This window comes from Coenobita brevimanus, chromosome 33 (genome assembly GCF_032717465.1).
Source record: "Coenobita brevimanus isolate Jiangsu-jjx chromosome 33, ASM3271746v2, whole genome shotgun sequence".
Classification (NCBI taxonomy): domain Eukaryota; kingdom Metazoa; phylum Arthropoda; class Malacostraca; order Decapoda; family Coenobitidae; genus Coenobita; species Coenobita brevimanus.
The window spans coordinates 18,202,805-18,226,088 of record NC_136986.1 but is presented as its reverse complement, the minus strand read 5'-3'; the positions used below and the strand labels follow the sequence as shown (position 1 = coordinate 18,226,088).

Below are 23,284 nucleotides of genomic sequence, written 5' to 3'. Positions count from 1 at the left end.
CAGTACCTCACTCCGTCACGACAGACACTTGACTGACTTCAAATACGATGTATGGGTAATGGACTGGGCAGCGGAAAAAGGCGTGGCTAACGGTTGAGGCAAGCAGGGGCGAACAGTAAAGAAACAATAATATTGCTCAGTAGAGCACTCAATGACGTGCATTAGATCGGTCACTTTTGAAACAGTGACGAATGTTTTTAAAAGTATACCATCGAAATGGTGAGAGAAACAGTTAACTGAGCGATACACAGTGAGTTTTCCACTAATAGTTCGTGGTTTCTCACAAAAGGAAAATGTCGCAAATTTGATTCGTGACATTACGCCCCATGAAAATGAAATCTTTCTTCAGAAAAAAGATTTCAATATGCATAAATATAAATCTTAACTCAGTCACATAAGATTCACACTGTGGTGTGTGTGCTATCCTGCTACAGGAGAAAATCACTATCGCCAATGAGCGAAAAAAAAAAAAAACGTACTTACGTTAATAGAGGAAAGCTTCAGGGAAAAACTCCGTGACGACAGTGAAAATCCTGTACTCAGGTCAAACTGAGCGAAAGTTCGCTACATTTACACTGACAACTAATTGTCGTGTAGCGTGGTGTATGTAATACACGGTGTAGGTGTGACAGTTGTAGTGTAACTGTACCTAAGTGTAAAATGACACAGTTAATATTAATAATATGGCGACGACTAGGCAGAGGAGAAGAGGTGGCAGCGTGTGGCAGACGATCAGCTGGCCCACACAGCAAAACTGCTACACCCATTGCTGTACCTGCAAAATCAATTAAGGTGGAGCATCAAAAGTGTCAATGAGACAAAAATTCTTATTACATTACAATTTCTCTGCCTAGCAATCAGTACATGGTACGAAAGATACGCTCTAGCTGAAAAATACGAGTGACAGCCTAAGCTTCGTACATTCGAGGTCGCCATTAATTTATTAGGTACATTATTAACTAGGAAACGTAGTCGTAAGGGTTCTGAGCGGGGAAGCTCTAACCTGGCATGCACCTCGCTCAACATGCGGCGCAGCCGGCCAGCATGTGAGGGTACAGGACCTTAACAACATCCCATCACCTAGTTTAGGGGGAGCTCTAACCTGGCGTCCGCCTCGCTCGACATGCGCCACAGCTGGCCAGCATGTGAGGGAACAGCACCTTAGCTTATGGTATATAAGTATGTACAGGCCCTGGACATACTATGTCCTGTGGGGCCAACAAGTGAGACGTCAGGTCTACACTTTTGACTGGGAACCAGGCTGGTCCTTGGATTACTCAAATCTCTGAGGACGCCTATCTTACGGAACCCAGCATTCAACAATTGCTAGTTAGTAAGCAGTTAGTAGGTGAGACATCAGGTCTACACCCACATTACCACTACCCTGTCTCTCAATTGACTCAGAGATTACAGATGTGGTTACAAACGGCACAGGAAGGACATGTCCCTGATTAGTGGTGTTACTTTGACACACACTGCAGGAACGGACAAAACTATCTATGTCTTGTCCTATCCCTGGCCAGAAAAAGTCAGCTCGGATATGGCCCTGGGTCTTCCTTTTGCCCATGTGACCTCCTGAGGCTGAACAATGACCCCATTGTAACACTGATAGGCGGTACTTGGTGGGAACGACAAACTGCAGTCGAACCTCACCCTCGGGTGTTCGTGACCCACGGTAGAGCCGTCCTTGTTTGTGAAGGAACTTGGCTTGACCTCCCCGTGAATACTTAATCACTCGACCCTTTTGTTTGTTCCGCACGGCAGCAAGTGTCGGGTCAGAATGTTGTTCTTGTACAACAAGTTGGCTACACATCAGATCTTGCGGCGATTCAATGATCACTGGGGTGACACAGTCTGGAGCCTCAGCTATGGCTCGTGTTACCACAGCCGAAGTCTGAGTAGCATCATCATCGGTGCAACTATCCTTGACACTGGAAATGTTGCCTATGATAAGGTCAAATAAAGGTTCTGGCATGACAACTGCAAGTGTCGTACCAGTATAAAATGGAGATGCCACCTGGATACATGCCTCAGGGAACAATCTCACTGATCCATCAATAAGGTTTGCATGGATCTGTCGACCTGTGTACTGCTCAGGCCGAACTAAACTCTGCTTGACAGAGCAACCTGAGGAACCATTATTTCTCAGGACCTTCACAGGAATGCCTCCCACAAACCCTTGCTGAACAAGGAAGGTACTGTCACCTGTGGGAGGGCCTGTGGAGGAAGCAGCTAGCCACTCATGAGGCTGCTGAATAATTGATGAGGCAAACATTGTGCCTTGTGACTTAGAAACTTGAGGGGTCATACTCACCACCCGAGGAGATGGAACATTGGCCATCTGTGGAGGGGGGTTCACTGTCACTGTGGGACTAGTGAACTGTGGGGGAGTACCCGTACTGGTAGGGACGTGACCACCGTGCTGCTGCTGAGGAATGAAGGCTGTGTTTGCTTCCTGCCTCCTATTCACTTGAGCTGGTGGTGAAAAAGAAGGTCCCGACGGTCGGTTGCGTGGCTGATACTGCTGCTGGTTAGGGTACTTGTTGTACCTCTTCCACTCAGATTTCTGAGTGTTTTGCCCCTGGTTCTTCCACTGCAGTTTTGGACCTTGGCCATTATTCTGAGAATGGCCTTGTTGCTGGGGTTCAGTCTGAGACGATTTCCCAGATTTATCAGGTTTTCTGTTCCAGGTGTTTTGCTTACGAGTTTGGTACACGTATGCAATAAAATATGCGTCAGCCTTTTCTGCCATTTGGCTGGCATCTTTCACCTGGCAGATCTTAAGCTGTGCTATGAGCTCAGCGGGCCATGACCTATCTAGCTGTGTACGCAGCATAAGGTCAATTATCCCCTCATGCGTGGAAGGAGTTTCATCTTTCTCCATCCACTCACCTAAGTAAGCAGTGAGACGGTCGAGGAACTGAACAGCTGTCTCCTTGTCTTGGAGACGAGCTCGCATGAACTGAACTTTGGCGTCATCTACTGTGAGACCATACGCCTTAATGAGTGCAGCTTTCATCATCTCATATGTGAGATTGTCTCCACGAATTCTGTGGAGAATATCGTGGGCAGGGCCCTCAAATAAACTAAGAAATTGAAGCTGCTTAGCTGCCTCATCCAGTTGATACATGTCTGCCATGTCCTCAAAACGAGCTATGTACGGCTCGATTCACTCGCCTTCCTTGTATGAAGGAAGCTTGATGCGTGGGGTCGCCAGGACATGTGCAGGGAAAATGCTCGTGGAGCTTGGACCAACTGCACCAGATGTGTTTGAAGCCAAGGAATCTCGCTTGAGCTTCAAAACCTCAAGCTCATGTTTTTCTCGTGCCTCACGTTCGGCACGTTCATATTCACGTTGTTCCTGCTCGTGTTCTAAGTCGAGTTCGCACTGTTTTCGCTCGTGTTTGCGCTGTTCTCGCTCGTATTCGCGCTCCTTTTCGCGTTCCTCACGCTGTTCTCGCTCGTGTTCGTGTTGGATTCTATGCTCTTCACGAGCATCTTTCTCACGTTCTTGCTCGTAATTAAACCGTGAGAGAAAGTAACTCAGAATTTTCTCTGGGTCTGTGAGGCCCATTTCTTTAGCTTCCTGTACATAGACACTGGCTGCCATGATGCTAGCTCAATCTAAATAACTAGCGACTCAGTACTGATTGCTACTTCGCAAACGAATGCTAATAAACACAAGTAAAGAATACAGACACTAGCTAGTGGTGACCAGTCTTATCTAGTTAACTGGAAAAGAATAAAGCAAAAATGCAAATGACTGGGAAGACTCAATAATTAACGCAATGGGTACGGCGGCTACCCAGGAGCAAATAAAATCGTCTGGCGTTAACAAAAATAAAGTACTAAATAGAGTTAAGTACTCTATGGATTAATAAAGCAAAAAAATTCACTTGCTTAACTAACGGTAAACACCAGTAAGTTTGTGCCTATAAACTTTAATGATAAATACCTAAATATGAACGAGTGAGTATTATCTCGTGAATAGCTTTAGAGCTAGGAGTTAATATCCTGGCAAGGTCGCCAATTGTCACGGGGTTTTTAAATTAAATGCAAATATTAAATGATAATGTTCAATAATACTGAACAGCAGGAACAAGAACTGTCTTGCTAAATCAAGCATTGATTACTTTATACCGGCTTGCTTCGCCGATTTTCTCAGAACGAGAATTTATAAACTTTCTCAACAGTACACAGCAGAGACTAATTACTCACAAATGCTGATTATTAGTACTGTTAGCCTCTGGAGAAAGTTACTTCACCCCTGACAATAAATAACTAATACTAATAATAATATCAGGTTCTTGCTGATGCTTAACTCCTAGAAGGCACAACGGATTTTAAGCTTAATACAACAAGACTGGCCAAAGTACCAGTTATGAATGGCAAAACGTTTATGCAAGCTAGGAGCTATAAGGGAAATAAGCTTGATTATGGAGAAATGAAACACAAGTTTACATTACATTAAGCTCAAGAAAAAGAACTGTTAAATTTATTGATTACAAAGAAATAAATTTAACGTTACACCTCAAATGAATTCAAATAAAGAGATCGTACTCACTCACTCACTCAAGAGCTAAATTCTTATGCCTAAAAAACAACATGCGGCGCAGCCAGCCAGCATGTAAGGAAACAGCACACTTAACTAAACTCTTAAGTCTAGGAAAACGACAAGAAAATACTGGTCAATGAATGTGGTGTATCACCAAGAAGAGTGGGAGCCTGGAGAACTGTAGTCTATGGAGTCTGGGTGCTAGCTGACCTCTCACTCTCCACTGCTGGAGCACAGTACCTCACTCCGTCACGACAGACACTTGACTGACTTCAAATACGATGTATGGGTAATGGACTGGCCAGCGGAAAAAGGCGTGGCTAATGGTTGAGGCAAGCAGGGGCGAACAATAAAGGAACAATAATATCGCTCAGTAGAGCACTCAATGACGTGCATTAGATTGGTCACTTTTGAAAGAGTGACGAATGTTTTTAAAAGTATACCACCGAAATGGAGAGAGAAGCGGTTAACTGAGCGATACACAGTGAGATTTCCACTAATAGTTCGTGGTTTCTCACAAAAAGAAAATGTCGCAAATTTGATTCGTGACAGGGAAGTTGTTGAATGCTGTGAAGAGTATGTATGATGGTGCTAAGGCTGCAGTGCGTGTGGATGGTGAACTGAGTGAATTTTTCTCTTTGAAGGTTGGGTTGAAACAGGGATGTGTCATGTCTCCATGGTTGTTCAATCTGTACATGGATGGGGTAAAAGAAGAGGTACAAGGCAGGGTAGTGGATGTTGGAGTGGCCCTGGTGAGAGAGGGTAGTTTTTGGAAACTCCATGTACCATTCTTTGCAGATGATACTGTGTTGTTGAGTGAAGACGAAGGGAAGCTGCAAGGCTTGTTGGATGTGTTTGGGAGAGTGTGTAAGAAACGGAATCTAAAGGTGAATGTAGGGAAGAGTAAAGGGATGGTCTTTGAGAGAGGTGAAGTTAGTGAATGTACAGTGAGGTTCGATGGTGAGGAATTGGAAAATGTGAGTACGTCTAAGTACTTGGATAGTGTGATGAGTAAGGTTGGAGGTTTGGAGGGTGAAGTGCTTGAAAGGGTACAGCAGGGAATAAAGGTTGCTGATTCCATGAAAGCAGTGATAAGATACAGGGAAGTGAGCATGGAAGTGAAAAAGTTACTAAATGACAGTATTGTGATACCAACTCTAACGTATGGAAGTGAAGCTTGGACGTTGTTGGAAGGGCACAAGTCAAGAGTGAGAGCAGTGGAAATGAGTTATTTAATACTTTCACATAGAAATTCTTACCCAACTCGAGAAACTTTTCCACTAAAGATCTAAGAATGAATAGCTAATATACACAACTTTTTCCCTTCCTAAAGCCTCCCTGTTCCTCTCCAACTAATTCCTGTTAGTTCCCTAACTCTGTCAGTAAGTATCCTACCATATACTATTCGTATTACACTAAGAAGACAAATGCCCCTGTGATTACCACATACTTCTTTTTCCCCTTTCCCTTTGCACAGGGGAATAATTATACCTGACTTCCAATCCTCCGGGAATCTACCTTCCTCCCAGGCCGCACATCTACATCCATTCTACTACTATCTCTCCTCCATAATTCAGCATTTCACCACACATTCCATCAATTCCTGGGGCTTTCCCCATTTTAACTTTCTTCATTGCTTCCACAACTTGCATCCTACTGATGAAACTACAAGCAGGCAAGAAATGATAATGCAAGGATAAGGAGAGAAGCTCAAAGGCAGTTTGGGGAAGACATTGTCAACCCTTAAACCGCGGGGTTGTTTTGGCTCGACTTGCATGTCACGGCGGGATATTCGCGCTCCAAAAGACTTTTTAAAAATATTTGCCAAAAATCAGTTATTAGTCTTAGAATATTATATTTCAATAAGCATGTGGCAAATACCTTCAGCTTTCTCCTGGGCTGTTTGTTGAGCCTTCGTCGAGTACTGTAGGACTTGTGGAGACTTCTGAAGTTGGGTAACGAAGTCTCCACTTTACACTTCCCGATACCATGTAATATGGTTACCACTGCCTGGTAATATAACTACAAACACTATTCTATGAATTTCAAATAGTTTGGAATCCATATTCCAAAAAAAAAAAAAAAACACTGTGAAAGCAATGTAAATTACGAGTGCCTATTAGCTTTCCTCCCATGCTGGTTCCCCGATGGTATTCTGAGGCGGAGCTGTCACATATTATGTACAAGGACACTCACACTTTATATTCCTAGTACTTTATTACACTTATTTATATATACAAGATTTATCTCTAAGTTTCTTTCAGTACTAGTAGTTTATTTTCACTCCAGGCATTCACTTTCTCGTCCTGTATACTAGTGTTGAGAACGAAACTTTCATAACTCATAGTATTCATACATGATAGAATTAAACTTTCACTTTCATTACTCCTAGTATATATACTAGTATTCTTATATTACTACTCAGTTACATTTCTATTTACATTCTCTAATTTATTTACATTATTTTCATTTCTATTATATTTACACTATGTTATGCACTGTCACTTGCAGTAACTTATAAAACTGTTCACTTATATTTACATTCATTGCTTTCACTTGCTGTTTACACATTATTTACATTTCCACTTGCACTGTTTTAGAGTCACCAGAAAGATCGTAGTCACTGTCCATCATTTTCATTGATAAGTTAGCCGGTTCACATTCCATGGCAGTCACTTAGCCCTTTACCCCTTTCCACACAAGGTTTAGTAGGGGTAGAGGTCACAGGGCCCTTTGGATTGGGCTAAAAAGCGGTGGAATTGGACAAGCGTGAATCCGTTGTGGTTTCACCTTGAAAGATGACAGTAAACTGAATGTTGTTGCCTTGGGGCAGTGAAGGGCTGCCAATGTCAGCGTGGTAACAGCTGCTAATATATACGCTATGAAATGATTGGCAGGAAATCTAGACAATACATAATAAATTAGGTAGTTCCAGGTGAATGTAAATATCACTTAGGCTTCTCCCTTCCTTTCTTATGTGTATCTTTATTATGAGAACAGGTCATACGGGATATTTCAAGGGGAAATAAACAGGGGAAATTAGCAAACGAGTGTAAGTGAGGTGTTGCCAGGTGATAATTAGCCCATTCCAGATGTATGTCAGTATCATTTACCCTTTCTCTTTCTTTTTTGTATTATTTTGTATAAGAATAGGGCAAGGGGCACATTTCAATGGATAAAATGTGTGGAAAAATCCGTCCAGCATTTGTGTAGTGCAGTTCAGTTGGTCAGGTGGGAGGGGAGGGAAGGAGGGGGGGAGTCAAGGACAGGAGAAAAATTGCTAAATTTTCAACAGTGGATGGAAATACAGGTGACATTAGCAGAACTAAGTATAGCTGAACACTGATAGTACTGATAAATGATACAAGCCACCACTTGAAAGCCCGGGCAAATTCAAAATAACCCAGAATCACAAAAGTGATGCCCTGCGATGTGATCCCTTGCTCCCGAGCATCATGAAAGTGACGCCCCGTGGTTAAGGGATTAATAAAAGTACTGATCAGCTGAAGTTGTTTTACAACTACATACAGAATTATCTTGGGTCAGGGGTTATAAAGTTACGCTAAAAGCCAATGGGGTCCTGGCAGACCCTAAAACTTAATGGTGGATTTCTGCCACAGGCAAGAAGCTATATCTACAAAAATTTATACATATATTGCCCAGGACATGGCACGTGAAGCCAACCCATCAAGTGTCCCTTTTTTTATTATTATGATTTTAACAAAAGTATTTCATTATATCAGAATTTTTTAAATTTTCATTATGGAAGTACTGCTCCAACACTTAATTGAATGTCTGATTGTCAGTGTCCTTTGAACAGGTTCTCAGCATGATAACAAGTTAATGTATAAAGTGACTTAGCATGATCATAAAATAAATATTACACAAATATAAAGAAAACTTAATTTTATTATGAGAAAACAACTAAAATGATCAGTATGTATCTCAGAAATACAAAGAAAAGTAACTTCTGCAAAGAGAAAACAACAGAAAATCTATCCTTATAATGTTTATCATCAGCGTCGGATACAGATAAATCACCATCTGAATCATTTTCATCTTGGTTACCTTCTGCCACTGCCATTGAGGAGTAAAACTTTGATACTGGTATTGACATTGTCCTTAATATTTATAATCTGAAATATCCGTAAAAAATATACACAGTATATAAAAAATTCGTCACATGAAAGGCCAGGTGAGGTCCTGGCAGACCATAATAACATTTACTGCAATGTCATTCCCAAATGGTGCGAGATTTTTTCCTCAAATTTTATGTTCATGTATAAAAAAAAATAAATAAATAAAAAAAATCTACAGTATAAGTCATGGGGGACCACGTTGTGAAAATAAGAAATGGTTTAATGCCAACATTTTAAAAACATGCTGGGATCTGCAGGGACCTCATCAGCTCACGAAAGGATGATAATATACAATCCATCATGGATGAGAGGAAAATCTGTATCAATGAAGAAGATATTTGTGAAGTACTAAACACAAATTTCCAGTCAGTTTTTACTCAAGAAAAAAGATTTGCAAGAGATGAAGACGAACAAGCATGCCCACACATGTTAACAAAAATACGTATAGCAAAACAATAGGTCCAGGAAGAGATGAGGAAATTAGACAGGGGAAAAGCCAATGGCCCTGACAAGATTTCGTGTTGGGTATTAGAGGAACATGCAAAAGAGCTAAGCAGTCCATTGCAATTAATATTCAGAGAATCCTTAAGACAAGGAAAACTACATGATATATTTGAAAGAAAGCATGTCCCCCTTTTCAAGAAAGTAAATATACTGTACAAAATCCACTGAACTACCAACCAGTATCACTGACCAGTGTCGTAAGCAAGACATTAGAGAAACTGATATGAAGAATTTGGGTAAATCACCTGGAAAAACACAATATGATAACAGAAAGACTGTTTGGTTTTAGAAAGGGAAAATCACGTGTCACAAACCTATTAAGTGACTATGACAGACTTGCAGAAATGATACAAAAAAGAGATGGCTGGGTAGACAGCATAAATTTGGATTTCAAGAAGGCATTTGACAGAGTACAACACAAAAGACTTTTATGGAAACTGTACAGTCAAGGAGGAATCCAAGGTAAACTGTACGATTGGATGCATGATTTTCTCAGTAAAAGAGAAATGACAGCAGTGCTAAGGGGAAATTACTCATTAATGAGAGAAGTGACAAGTGGAGTTCCACAGGGCACGGTGCTGGCACCAATTATGTTTTTACTATATAAAAATTACATAGATGGCAACATCCAGCTGTTATAAATATTTTATGAATGGAGGATGCCTTTAGGCACATGGACTTATTTTTTTTCCCTTTGTTTTTCCTTCCTCCACTCATTATCTATTTAAAAAAAAATGGAAATGGAAGCTACCTAAATATGTTTGCTGATGATGCGAAAATGCAAAAGGAAATTAGAAACACAGACTCTTACATAGAGCTACAAGAGGAATTAAATAAGCTTCATGAATGGAGCAATAGATGGCAAATGGAATTCAGTGTGGAAAGATGTCATGTAAAAAAGTTTTATAAAAGAAAAAAAAAAAGACGAGACTGGGACTATAAGTTAGGAAATTTAACCCTACACACATCAGAAAGGGAAAAGGATTTAGGAGTGATTAATTATCAATAACAGACTATCACCGGCTGACCACATACTTTAACCCGCGGCATCCCATCGACGTCCTTTAATGTCCACACGTTTTGTCACTGTCAATCCCGTCGACATACATAAACGCAAATCAATTGCAAGGTCCCTAATTTGCACAATTTTCAATTTTCGCTAGTTATTTTTGGTACGTATACACGTGACACCTTCCTCTACAAGATGCCAGGCAGGGACAATGCCTTACCCAGCATGACCTCCTCCTCCCCCCTGCACGTCATTGTCTCAGCAATTCACCTGTTATCAGTGACCTGGGCCTGGATGCACAAACGGCCTTAAGGCTACACATGGCCTTTAAGTCGGGTAGTTTAAGGCCGTAGGTCGCTAAGGCCCATGCACGAAGCACCTACAGGAGGGTAAGCCCTGGTAAGGCCGCCTCAGCCGCTGAGGCTGGGTCGGAGCAACCTTACCGTATTGAGACCCGTAACTAAAGGAACTCCAATTTGATATTCTCTATAGCACAAACCGGACCACACTTGTTAGTGTTTATCTTGGTATGGAGTTGATGGTTGCTTGTGAACTAGATTGTGCTTTGTGAAGGGAATGGAGGTTTCCTGGATGCACTGAACCCCCATAGCATAAATGATGAACATGCATTGAGATAATGTCGTCTCCCCAGGAGCAAATTCCTTCGTTTAACAGAATTTGAGCCTCATACTGGGAGTGTCACGCTACGCTCTCATGCCATTCTTGCCTACGCAACAATTTTTGGCAACCCATGTGAATTTTCAGAGTGTTGTTGGAGAGTGGTAGTCATCAGTCAACAAGTATATCCAAAGTGATATCACGTGTGACAGATGCTTTATACAGGAAATGACAGAATAATTAAGAAGCCCAGTGCTTTGCTGAGAAGGACAGAGACTAGAGGGTTTCTGCAGAATAAATAATTTTTCAAAAGTGCTTGGGTCCCCACAAGGAGGGAGGGAAAGAAAACACCCCCAGTATCCCTGTTGTAAAGGGCAACTAAGGAGGAGTCTTTTTGTCTTCAGTCCTTCTTTCCCAACTGTCCTCTTCTGTCTTCTGTCCTGCCCCCTTTTCTTGATGTTTGCATGTTTCTTATGGTCTTTATTTTCCCTCTACATCTGCTTTGCCATGCAGCCATATTATGGATTGGTGATAATTCTTCATTGTTAACTTCCTAAAGTGCTTGGAGCAATGGATTGAACCCTCATACCAATTAAGGCCCCAGATCACAAAGAACATGTATTTGTCAGTTGCAAAGGGTTCCATTCACTGGATGTGCAAGTTGTGACAACAAAAAAATGATACTGAGCTGTAATTTCAGATATCCTGGCAGCAATCACGCCTATATCTGGGCTAATTCTAACCTCCATCAGAGATCTGAACCAAGGTGTCTATGGTGACAGTTTTCTGCTGGGTAACTGGTTGCTGATTACTTTGTGTGAAGTTAGACAATGGTTAGGTAAAACATGGCAAACATAATAAGTTTCCGGTCATATTGCTATTTTGTTTCATTACTCCTAAACCCTCCCATCTTACTAATATTTTGAAGGTTGTGTGGGTGTAACGCTGGAGAGCTTTTCATTGCACCCGACATTGTTTTCAATTAATTACTGGATCTTCACGTGCTTATCCTTGACTGTTTTGTAAATGTTACCGGCATTGTGTGAAAATAAGGTACTGTATAGAATGCCCAGGTATTCTATAGAATGTCTAGCATTTTTTGGCAGGGTATGAAATAAGCTTATTTCATTCCGACTTTATACATTTTACCTAGGGAGTTTAATAGAATGCCTAGGTATTCTGTAGAATGTCTAGCATTTTTACAGCAAAGTATAATAAACAACAGGGGGTTAGGCAAGGATAATCTAGGTTAAGTTTGTTAGGTTAGGTCGTTAGGTTAGGCTAATTTAGAAGAGCGCTGTTAGCAGTGTACGTAAATCAACCTAACCTAACCTACCTATATCGAACTTGAACGTAGCCTAGAGTATCCCAGCCTAACCTAACGGCAGTCTAAATTAGCCTAACATACTGAAATGACTGATTTCACATTTGCCGGTTTGCTACAGTTTGGTCGTTTCTCACTTTGCCTAAAACAAACACGGTAATCTACAGAATACCAAGGAATATGTACAGATGATTTTCTTAGACCTTGTCTTGAAATTTTAGCATTACATAGTTTACCTAGGCATTCTATGACGGGTTTCCCACTTTGCCGGTAACATAAACACTCGCTCTCATCTCTCACCCCCAGCTGATTCATGAAGCTCTGTGATTGGCTCAGTGTTTCTGTGTTCTGCCGTCTGATTGGTCGGACGGGTCTCAGCTGACGCACGAGATTTCCCCCAAAACATTTCCTACAGTTAAGGCTAGCCTTACCTAAGGCCAATGCACGAAACTTAAGTCAGCCTTAAGACAAGGCAAGGGGTCGTCGTGCATGTGCCTTAGAGGCAGCCGTAGGGCCGCCTTTGATATTTCATATAAGGCCAGCCTTAAGGCTGCCATCCGACGGAGTTTTGTGCATCCCTGCCCTGGCCAGTAAAGCCATGTCATGCCACGGTACGAAATTCAGGGCCAGAGTGATTCCCCAATCAATGACAATGTGGAGGACAAACTTTACATGGCATTAGAGAAAGAAACAGTCAGAAATGATGATCAGGTAATGTGGCAATAAAAGGTCAGGTATGATGATGAGCTAGTGAGTGAAACAATGCTTATAATGCCTATATTACTGCTTGAAAACCAATATACTCTCGTAACGGCCATACCACGTTGAGTACACCGCTTCCCGTTCGATCAGCGAAGTTAAGCAACGTTGGGTCTGGTTAGTACTTGGATGGGTGACCGCCTGGGAACACCAGATGCTGTTGGTATCCCTACGTCTAGTGGGGTTGGTGGAGGATTAGTGCCCCTCCCTGTAAAACAATTAACTCTAAGCCCTTGGCTACCCTGTCTGGGATACATGGCGTCTGGCGATGAACGATGAACTACATATAAATTCGTACCAAGTAGGTAAATAAATACCGTTTATGAGTGGTGTGAAAAAGTTATCCTCCCATAGAACTCGTTTTCTTTGGTGCCAGCCTGTTAGAAAACCCAGTAAGGTAAGGAGATACTCCTACTTGTATCGAGTATTTCAAACCTCAGGTGAGCGATTTCTCTATGAATTTTCGATGTTTCTCACCAAATGCCGAGGTTTGAGCCAAAAAAAAAAAAAAAAAAAACATTTTTCCAAAAATGATCAGGATTGGGGGGAGTCAATGGTGGAAAAGTGGTCAGGATGGGGTGGGTTAAACGAAAAAGTAAAGAACATGTACAAACTGCATGCTAATATAAGGGTAGCATTCACATATATAAATGAAGACATGCTGAGAAAGATAATAACATCATTCATCAGACCAACTTTGGAGTATGCATCAGTAGTCTGGAATCTACATCTCAAAAAAACGTATAAGACTGAAAACGAACAAAGTCTACAATATGGGCACCAAATTTAAGGGACCTAAGCTGTGAAGAAAGACTCGAAAAGTTAAACCTACCAACATTACAGGAGAGAATGAAAAGGGGAGACATGATTATTTTATGCATCACAGGAAAAGAGACAACAGATGTAAATGAGTGTATAACCTATGGGTAAGCAACATTAAGTGGACAGTGCAGAAAACTTTACAGAGAGGTGATAAGAACGGAAGGAAATTCAGTTCTCAAGTAGAGCAGTTGATCAGTGGAATGCACTATCCAATAAAATAGTGTGTGCCAAAATAATTAATGAATTTAAAGATATGTATAGGTTTAGAACACGGGACAGTGCGAGCTGGACTCATTCCTGTAAAGATACACACACACACACACACACACACACACACACACACACACACACACACACACACACCTCTTCTTGTTAAAACCGGACAATAAAAATCAATACCTGTCTGTGGCATCCCAGTTCTGTTTATGGGTCTGGTAACAGTGTGTGTTATAAAGAAGTATGAATATCAACCTCTAATAACTTCATTCATTCATTCATTCATTGCCAGACGCCATGTATCCCAGACGGGGTGGCCAAGGGCTTAGAGTTAATTGTTTTACAGGGAGGGGCACTAATCCTCCACCAACCCCACTTGACACGTAGGGATGCCAACAGCATCTGGTGTTCCCAGGCGGTCACCCATCCAAGTACTAACCAGACCCAACGTTGCTTAATTATGTTAAATAACTAGCATGTAAAGAGAGAACCTTATTGTCTATCTATCTATCTATTGCCAGATGCCTCAAACCCGTTCGGGGTGGCCACAAACAAATCGCCTCCACGTCGCCCTGTCCCCCGCCATTTCACTGCCCTGCTCCCAACTCACACCCCCCTCTCTCATATACCTCTCCACTCCATCCCTTCATCTCATCCTCGGCCTCCCCCTCCCTCTCCCCCCTCCACCTCACTCACATACACTCTCTTCATCAGTCTTTCACCCTCCATCCTTCTCCACATAGCCAAACCATCTCAGTGTATTCCTCCTAATGCTTCCTATCACATCCACATCCACACCATAATGCTTCTTTATATCCTCATTTGTCAGCCTGTCCCTCCATGTGACTCCACAGGCTCCTCTTAATACTAGTAATGCCAAATACATTCATTGTACTAACATACATATATTGTTAGATTCCTATATTACCTTTAGTGCCACTAATATTCCTGTCTCCAAAAATATTGAAATTGTTGGTGTTTCACTTAACAATGACCTCAGCTGGACCTCTCATGTCAGATTACTTGCTAAAACCACCTCAGAGAAGCTTGGATTATTGTAAAGAGTTTGTAGCTTCTTCGCTGATGAACATTTGGCTATATTTTATAAGTCATCTGCACTCTCAGCTGGAATATTGCACATTCTTGTGCACTGGATGTGGGGAGGTTGCACTAAAGGTGTGTATCTATCTACCTATTGTCAGATGCCTTAACCCTAGAGTACTATACTTAAGTATAATACACCCAATGCATATGACTTCATTCACGTTACACAGTGATCCCGCCAAGCCAGTGTGCTGGGACCCTCAGTACCCTCCGGGTTCCCCGAGTGCCCAAGGAGGTAGGTCACGTCGCAATGCTACTTGGCTGGGAATTGTCCATAGTGATGGATTCAGGTATAGTGTACACGAGTTTAGTGATAACTGACCAGTGACTTACTTGGATATATTATACATGGGTTTGGTGCTAATAACCCCCTTGGAGCAGAGCCAGAAGTGCTTGGAGGGGTTTGGGAAAGTTTGGGGTTATTTGGTGAGTTTTTTTGTTTTTTTGGTGAATTTTTTTTCCAAAAATTTGGTGACAATTTTACAGTGTTGATTGTTTTTTTCTAAATTTCCCTAAAATACCTCATTTATAGTAATTAAGTGTTACTAACAGTTTAGGTAATATTAAGATGCTTTAAATTTAGTGCATAAGTGATAGCTTTCATAAATTTGCATATTTACTGTTTTTCTTAATTTTCCAAACTCGGGAATAATATACCCATGTTTACTTGCACTGTAACAGACGTTGAAGTTTAGTGGTCTAGGGTTAATCCCATAAGGGATGGCCAGAAACAAATCGCCTCCATGTCGCCCTGTCCCCAGCCAGTTCATGGCCCTGCTCACAGCTCACCCCCCTCTCTCATATACCTCTCCACTCCATCCTTCAATCTCATCCTTGGCCTCCACCTCCCTCTCCCCCTTCCACCTCACTCACATACACTCTCCCAATCAGTCTCTCACTCTCCATCCTCCCCACATAGCCAGACCATCTCAGTGTGTTTCTCCTAATGCTTCCTATCACATCCCCATCCACACCACAACGCTCCTTCACATCCTCATTTGTTAGTCTGTCTTTCCATGTGACTCCACAGGCTCCTCTCAAATAACTCATTTCCACTGCGGGCACTCTTGACTTCTGTCCCTCCAACAAGATCCAAGCTTCACTTCCATATGTTAGAGATAGTATCACGATACTGACATGTAGTAACTTTTACACCTCCCTGCTCACTTCCCAGTTTCTTTTCACTGCCCTCAAGGAACCAGGAACCTTTCTTCCTTGTTGTATCCTTTCAAGCACTTCACCCTCCAAACCTCAATCCTTATTCATCACACTACCCAAATACTTAAACACACTCGCATTTTCCATTTCCTCCTCGTCCAAACTCACTGTTCATTCGCTGACTTTACTTCTCTCGAAGACCATTTCATTACTCTTCCCTACAGTCACCTTTAGATTGCGTTTGTTACACACTCTCCCAACCCCATCCATCAAGCCTTGCAACTCCCGTTCGTCCTCACTTAACAACACAGTATCATCTGCACACAGCAATACAGGGAGATCCCAAACATTGTCTTCTCTCATTAGGGCCACTTCAACATCCACTGCCCTACTTTGTATCTCTTTTATAACCCCATCCATATACAGATTGAACAACCATGGAGACATGAAACATCCCTGTTTCATTCCGACCTTCAAGTAGAAAAATTCACTCAGTTCACTATCCCCACGCACTGCAGCCTTAGCACCCTCATACATATTCTTTACGGCAGTCAACAACTTCGCATGTACTCCATATATTCTTAATGCTTTCCACAGTCCTTTTCTATCCACCCTGTCAATTGCTCTCTCCAAATCCATGAATACTGCATACAACTTCTTTCCCTTCTCTAGAGACTTTTCCACTAAAGATCGAAGAATAAATATATGATCTACACAACCTCTTCCCTTCCTAAAACCTCCCTGTTCTTCTCTGACGAATTCCTCTGTTATTTCCCTAACTCTGTCAATAAGTATCTTACCATATACTTTTCCTATTACACAAAGTAGACAAATGCCCCCATGATTACCACACACTTCTTTTTCCCGTTTCCTTTGTACAAGGGAATAATTGTACCTAACTTCGAATCCTCCAGAACTCCACATCAGTTCTACTGCTATCTCTCCAAAGTGCTTCAGCATTTCACCACACACTCCATCAATTCCTGGGGCTTTCCCCATTTTGACTTTCTTCATTCCATCCACAACCTCAATCCTACTGATTCATTTCTCTCTTCTCACATCCCTGCTTCTCCCAGCCATTCCCCAGCTACTTATATTCGCATTACTTTCATTCTCTACGTTCAACAATTCCTTAAAGTGTTCTCTCACTCTGTTCACTTTTCTTCCATTCTCGACTAGTAATCTACCATTTTTATTTTTCACTCCCCTGCTGACTTCTTTGCCACCCTGTCTATCTCTCTTTACCTCTTTCCGGAACATTTTCTGACATTCCCTCCACCTTACACTCAAATTCCTTCCAAATTCCTCCTCCATTTTCTTCTTACTCTCTCTTACTAATCTTATGCCCTCTCTCTTACTAATCTTTTGCCCTGTCTCTTCCCTCTCTACATTGCAGATTTTTTTTATGAATTGGGAACAACAGTAATCTGGTGTATGGATTATTTGTTTGTTTATTTGTTTTTCCTTCACCCGTTCCATTATATATATATATATATATATATATATATATATATATATATATATATATATATATATATATATATATATATATATATATATATATATATATATATAGCCAGACGCCTCAATCCCGTTTGGGGTGGCCACAAACAAATCGCCTCCAAGTCGCCCTGTCCCCCGCCATTTCACTGCCCTGCTCCCAACTCACACCCCCGCTCGCATATACCTCTCCACCCCATCCCTCCATCTTATCCTCGGCCTCCCCCTCCCTCTTCCCCCCTCCACCTCACTCACATACACTCTCTTCGTCAGTCTTTCACCCTCCATCCTCTCCACATGGCCAAACCACCTCAGTGTGTTCCTCATAACGCTTCCTATCACATCCACATCCACACCACAACGCTCCTTTATATCCTCATTCGTCAGCCTGTCTCTCCATGTGACTCCACAGGCTTCTCTTAAATAACTCATTTCCACTGCTCTCACTCTTGACTTGTGTCCTTCCAACAACGTCGAAGCTTCACTTCCATACGTTAGAGTTGATATCACAATACTGTCATATAGTAACTTTTTCACTTCCATGCTCACTTCCCTGTTTCTTATCACCGCTTTCAAAGAACCAGCAACCTTTCTTCCCTGCTGTACCCTTTCAAGTACTTCACCCTCCAAACCTCCATCCTTACTCATCACACTACCCAAGTATTTAAACGTACTCACATTTTCCATTCCTCACCATCCAACCTCGCTGTACATTCACTGACTTCACCTCTCTCAAAGACCATCACTTTACTCTTCCCTACATTCACCTTTAGATTCCGTTTCTTACACACTCTTTCAAACTCATCCACCAAGCCTTGCAGCTCCCCTTCGTCTTCACTCAACAACACAGTATCATCTGCAAACAACAGTACAGGGAGTTTCCAAACACTATCCTCTCTCACCAGGGCCACTCCAACATCCACTTTTTTTTTTTCGTTTTTTTTTTTTTTTTTTTTTTTTTGGAAGGTGGGGGAAAGAAGAGAGAATAGGGGAAGGGATAGTAAGAAAGAGGAAGGAAGGGGAAGTAGACAGTTGGTGGGCTGGCCACCGTGCTTTTGTTTTGTTTATTGTTTTAGTTTGGTAAGTAAATATAGTGATTTTTTGTGTGTGTGATTGTGTGTGTGTGTGTGTGTGTGTGTGTGTGTGTGTGTGTGTCTGTGTGTCTGTGTGTGTGTGTGTCTGTGTGTGTGCGCGTGTGGGTGTGAGTGTGTGTGGGTGTGAGTGTGTGTGGGTGTGAGTGTGTGTGCGTGTGTGTGTGGGTGTGCGTGCATATGTTGTGCATGTTTGAGTTGAGCTAGGTAGCTTTTTGAGGGTTTGGTTGGGTTGTTTGGGTTTATGTCGTAATTGGGTTATGTCGTAATTAGGTGGGGGTTTTTGTATTGTGAGATTGAGTAGTTTGGGTACAAATCAGTGCGCCACTTATCGGTTTTGGTTGAGTTTAGTAAATTGGTATAGGGTCATGGTTGTTTATTATGGTTTTTAAACTACTAGGGAACCATTTATGGAAAGAGCGATTCTCTTCATTACTGTTGTTAGTGAATGCGTTGTATGTTTCGGGGATTATTTCCTCGATTTTATTCCAAATTTTTTTGGCTTGGTTATGTAATCTTATGTTTAATAGTTTGGTTTTGGTTATGGCGTGTATTTGTTCCGTGTTAAGTGTGTAAGGGTACTGCTGATTAGTTGCAAATCTGAGGGGTTTGTTTTGTAAGATTTGTAGTTTTTTAAGTTGGGTATAACTGAAGGTGTGTGTGGGAAGTGGGAATGGTGGGATATTCTAGAATGGGGAGGATCAGTGCTTTGACAAGGTGGGATTTGACTCTTGTAGGCATGTTCTTGAATCTGAGTAAGCGTGATAATGCTCCTGTGGCTTTTTGTTTTCTATCCTGTACACTAGGAAGATAGCCTCTTGAGGTAAGTTTAAAACCAAGTATTTTTCCCTCTTCTTTGAAGTCAGTTATTCTTCATTAATTATTAAAGGTTCTTTATTGGTGTTGGCTAGATGAATGACGGAAAATTTATTTATGTTAGTTTGTATTCTCCATTTGGATTCATATTCGTTTATTTTCTCGACTTCGCTTTTAGTTCTTGAGTTCATGATCATTCTAGATGGTCCAGGATAGTTAACAATTTGGGAGATATCGTCTGCGTAGCTTAAGTTGATGCCATGAGTGGCTTGTGGGGAGTCACTGGTGAAGATGGAGTAGAGAGTTAGTGAAAGTACGCTCCCTTGAGGAACCCCACTTTCCAGAGCAAAGCTAGCACTTGTATAATTATTTATTTTGATTTTAGCCTTCCTATCGTCAAGAAAATCACAGAGAATTTTTTCAGTTATAGTTGGGAGGTTGAGATTCAGTAGTTTATATTTAAGGCCTAAATGCCACACCTTGTCAAAGGCTTTTGTTACATCTCTAAGGATGATGTGGCATTGTCCTTTGTTAGATTTACTTATTGCTATTTGTTCTGATGCTATTGCAATTGCTTGAGTAATGCCCCTTAGTAGACGGAAACCGTATTGATTCTTATTATATAGATTCTCGGTTTCAAGGTGTAATCTGAACCTTTTATTAATTATTCTCTCTAGTATCTTTCCAGGGACTTCTAAAAGAGTGATGGGTCTGTAATTCTCAACGAGATGAGAGTTCTTGTCCTTTTTTGGGGATTAATTTTATGATGGCTTCTTTAAATTTGTCGGGGAAATAACCTGCAGAGATGGTTGCATTAAATATGTTTTTTAAATTTTCAATGGCTATGTTGGGGAGATTGGATAGTATAGTTTTATTATATCCACTTTCTCCCGGGCAAGTCTTTTTTAAGTTCTTAATGATAGAGGTAATTTCGTCTGTCGTGATAGGAGTGGTAAATATTGTGTTTGAGTCTAATCTATCGGGGTTGGCTGAGTGGTACGGTGTTATTCTACCTACGTTGTTGGTAAGGAATTATTTTACTGTATTGTCATGTCTGTTGTTGTTTTGTTCTTCTTCGATCTCTTGAAAGATGGACTCCCAGTATCGCCTATGTGTTCTTTCTTTTTCAGAGGCTGAGTGTTGTCTGTTTCCCAGATGATCTAATACGTAATGAGGGTCGGGGGTTGAAGTTCCTGAGAGGATTTTTATTTGACGCCAAAATGTGGAGGGATCGTTATAAAGATTGGCGGTGTTTGCAATAGTGTTTGCCCAGTGTGTGTTGTGTTCTGTTAGAAGGGATGTATGTAGTTGAGTTTGAAGTAGTTTGTATAGTCTAAAGTGATCTCGTGTCCATCCATGTGTTTGGGAATGAGTTCTTAATGCACTGTATTGATTGATGAGGAACTGTGTGTCTCTGTTGTGTTTAGGAGTAGTGATTGTTCTATGTGTGGTTGTAGGGATGTTGTTGTTGATTGCCATATTTATGTTTGAGTACCATCTTTCAAGAGATAGGTCAATTTCCTCAAGTGTTCCATCACCAGGGATATGGAAGTTAGTAAATGTTGTGGTTAGATCTTGTTTAAAGTCATTCCAGTTGGCCATGGCAAAGTTAGGTCGAAGTGGAATGGGGACGGCTATTGGGGCAGTGGAGATAGTGGCGATTATAGGGGTGTGATCGCTAGTGGTGAGAGGGCCGGGAGAGAAATGGGTGTTGTGATAAGCTGTTAGGTTGCAAAGAGCTATGTCTGGGGTGGAGGTAGAGTTGTGTGAGAGGAATGTAGGAAAGTTGGGACCAATGTGTCTTACTGTGGTGTCTTGGATGAATCTTGCAAGGTGTCTTCCTACGATGTTTGAGTTTCTGCTGCCCAGGAGGCGGTGTTTAGTGTTAAGATCACCAATGAGGTATACAGAGATGGTTCTTCTGAATAAGTTAATAAAATCGGGGGTTGGGAGGTAAGGGCGGCTAGGGGGGAGGTATACTGTAGCAATAATGATTTTTTTCAGTGTGCGTTTGTAACTCTACGGCAATCAGATCTGAGATAAAATTGTCTATGATTTTGTATTGTAAATTGTTTTTCAGTGCAATGGCTGTGCCGTCCACAGAGCGGTTGAGAAAGTTTTTACTATGTGTTTTATACCCAGGGATACGGAGTGAATTTGGTGCGGTAGTGCCGTGGCTATTTATAAGAATGATATCTGGATCTAAATTACGGTAGGTATTGCTTAGACCTAGACTTCGACCATGCCAATTAAGGACGTTATGTTGAATGATCTTCATTGTCTATGTCTTTGGGGTCTGGACTGAGAGGGTTGGGAGGCCTTTGTTTGCTGATCCCCTAGTCGTAGGAGAAGTCTTTCTTCTTCGGTGTTAACTGGCCGTATAAGATGTTGGAAGGTTTCTAGAGTTTCACAGGTGATTCTTAGTTGGTTGAGTGCTAAATCTGGATTCAGTATGTTGTTATTTTGTATGAATAAGGTTTTGTTTTATTGCTTTGGCTAGTTCTCTTTGTTTGTATTCTTTGTTTGTCTTCCAAATTGAGGGGAGGACTACAACCTCTACCTTGTCATTTTCGGTTTTGTCTTCGTCAGAGGAGCTTAGGTGTTCATCTGATTCTCTGTCTGTTTGGTATTTTGGGATGTCATTACTTCTGTGTGGGATGGGTTCATCTTCATGTGTGTCAAGCGCCATTGCCTCTTCGTTTTTCTCTTCAGAGATAGGGGTGGTTTGTGTGTAAGGGGATGACTCAGCAGGTTTTTCAATTGTACTGGCTGGGGGAGAAAGAAGATTTTTAGTTGTTGATGGCAGAATGGTTTGTATAATTTTTCCAGAGGGGGGGTTAGGGGGCAGTTTCACAATTGGTAGCCCATTAATTGTGCAACTTTCCTCCAGAATTTTATTAAAGCTGCCTGGGTTTGCAAGCTCGTGCATGTGAACATTCATGATAAGGACCATGTAGTCTACAAAATTGTCGTTGGGAGATCCATTTTGTATAGCAGCTGCTGGGGTGTTAGGGTTTGGTTTTGTTGCTTGAGCAAAGCTTTGACCTGGTCTTTTATTACCCCATCCATGTACAGATTGAACAACCATGGAGACATGACACATCCCTGTTTCAACCCAACTTTCAAAGAGAAAAATTCACTTAGTTCACCATCCACATGCACTGCAGCCTTTGCACCATCGTACATACTCTTCACATCATTCAACAACTTCCCATCTACTCCATATATTCTTAACACTTTCCACAATCCTTGTCTATCCACCCTGTCATATGCTTTCTCCATATCCATGAAAGCCGCATACAACTTCTTTCCCTTCTCTAGAAACTTTTCCACTAAAGATCTAAGAATGAATATCTGATCTACACAACCTCTTCCCTTCCTAAAGCCTCCCTGTTCTTCTCCAACTAATTTCTCTGTTCTTTCTCTAACTCTGTCAATAAGTATCCTACCATACACTTTTCCTATTATACTAAGAAGACAAATGCCCCTATGATTACCACACACTACTTTTTCCCCTTTTCCTTTGTACAAGGGAATAATTATACCTGACTTCCAATCCTCCGGGACTCTACCTTCCTCCCAGGCCAATCTGCACATCTTCCACATCCATTCTACTACTATCTCTCCCCCATGCTTCAGCATTTCACCACACACTCCATCAATTCCTGG

At 41.5% G+C, this 23,284-nt stretch overlaps 1 non-coding gene across 1 annotated transcript; it reads left to right on the top strand.

The window, feature by feature from the left end:
- Positions 1-12,955: 12,955 nt before the first annotated feature.
- On the top strand, positions 12,956-13,074 carry LOC145395970 (5S ribosomal RNA). The gene has a single exon (XR_013896697.1). It is a non-coding gene; the product is annotated as a 5S ribosomal RNA (ribosomal RNA).
- The last annotated feature ends 10,210 nt before the right edge of the window (positions 13,075-23,284 follow it).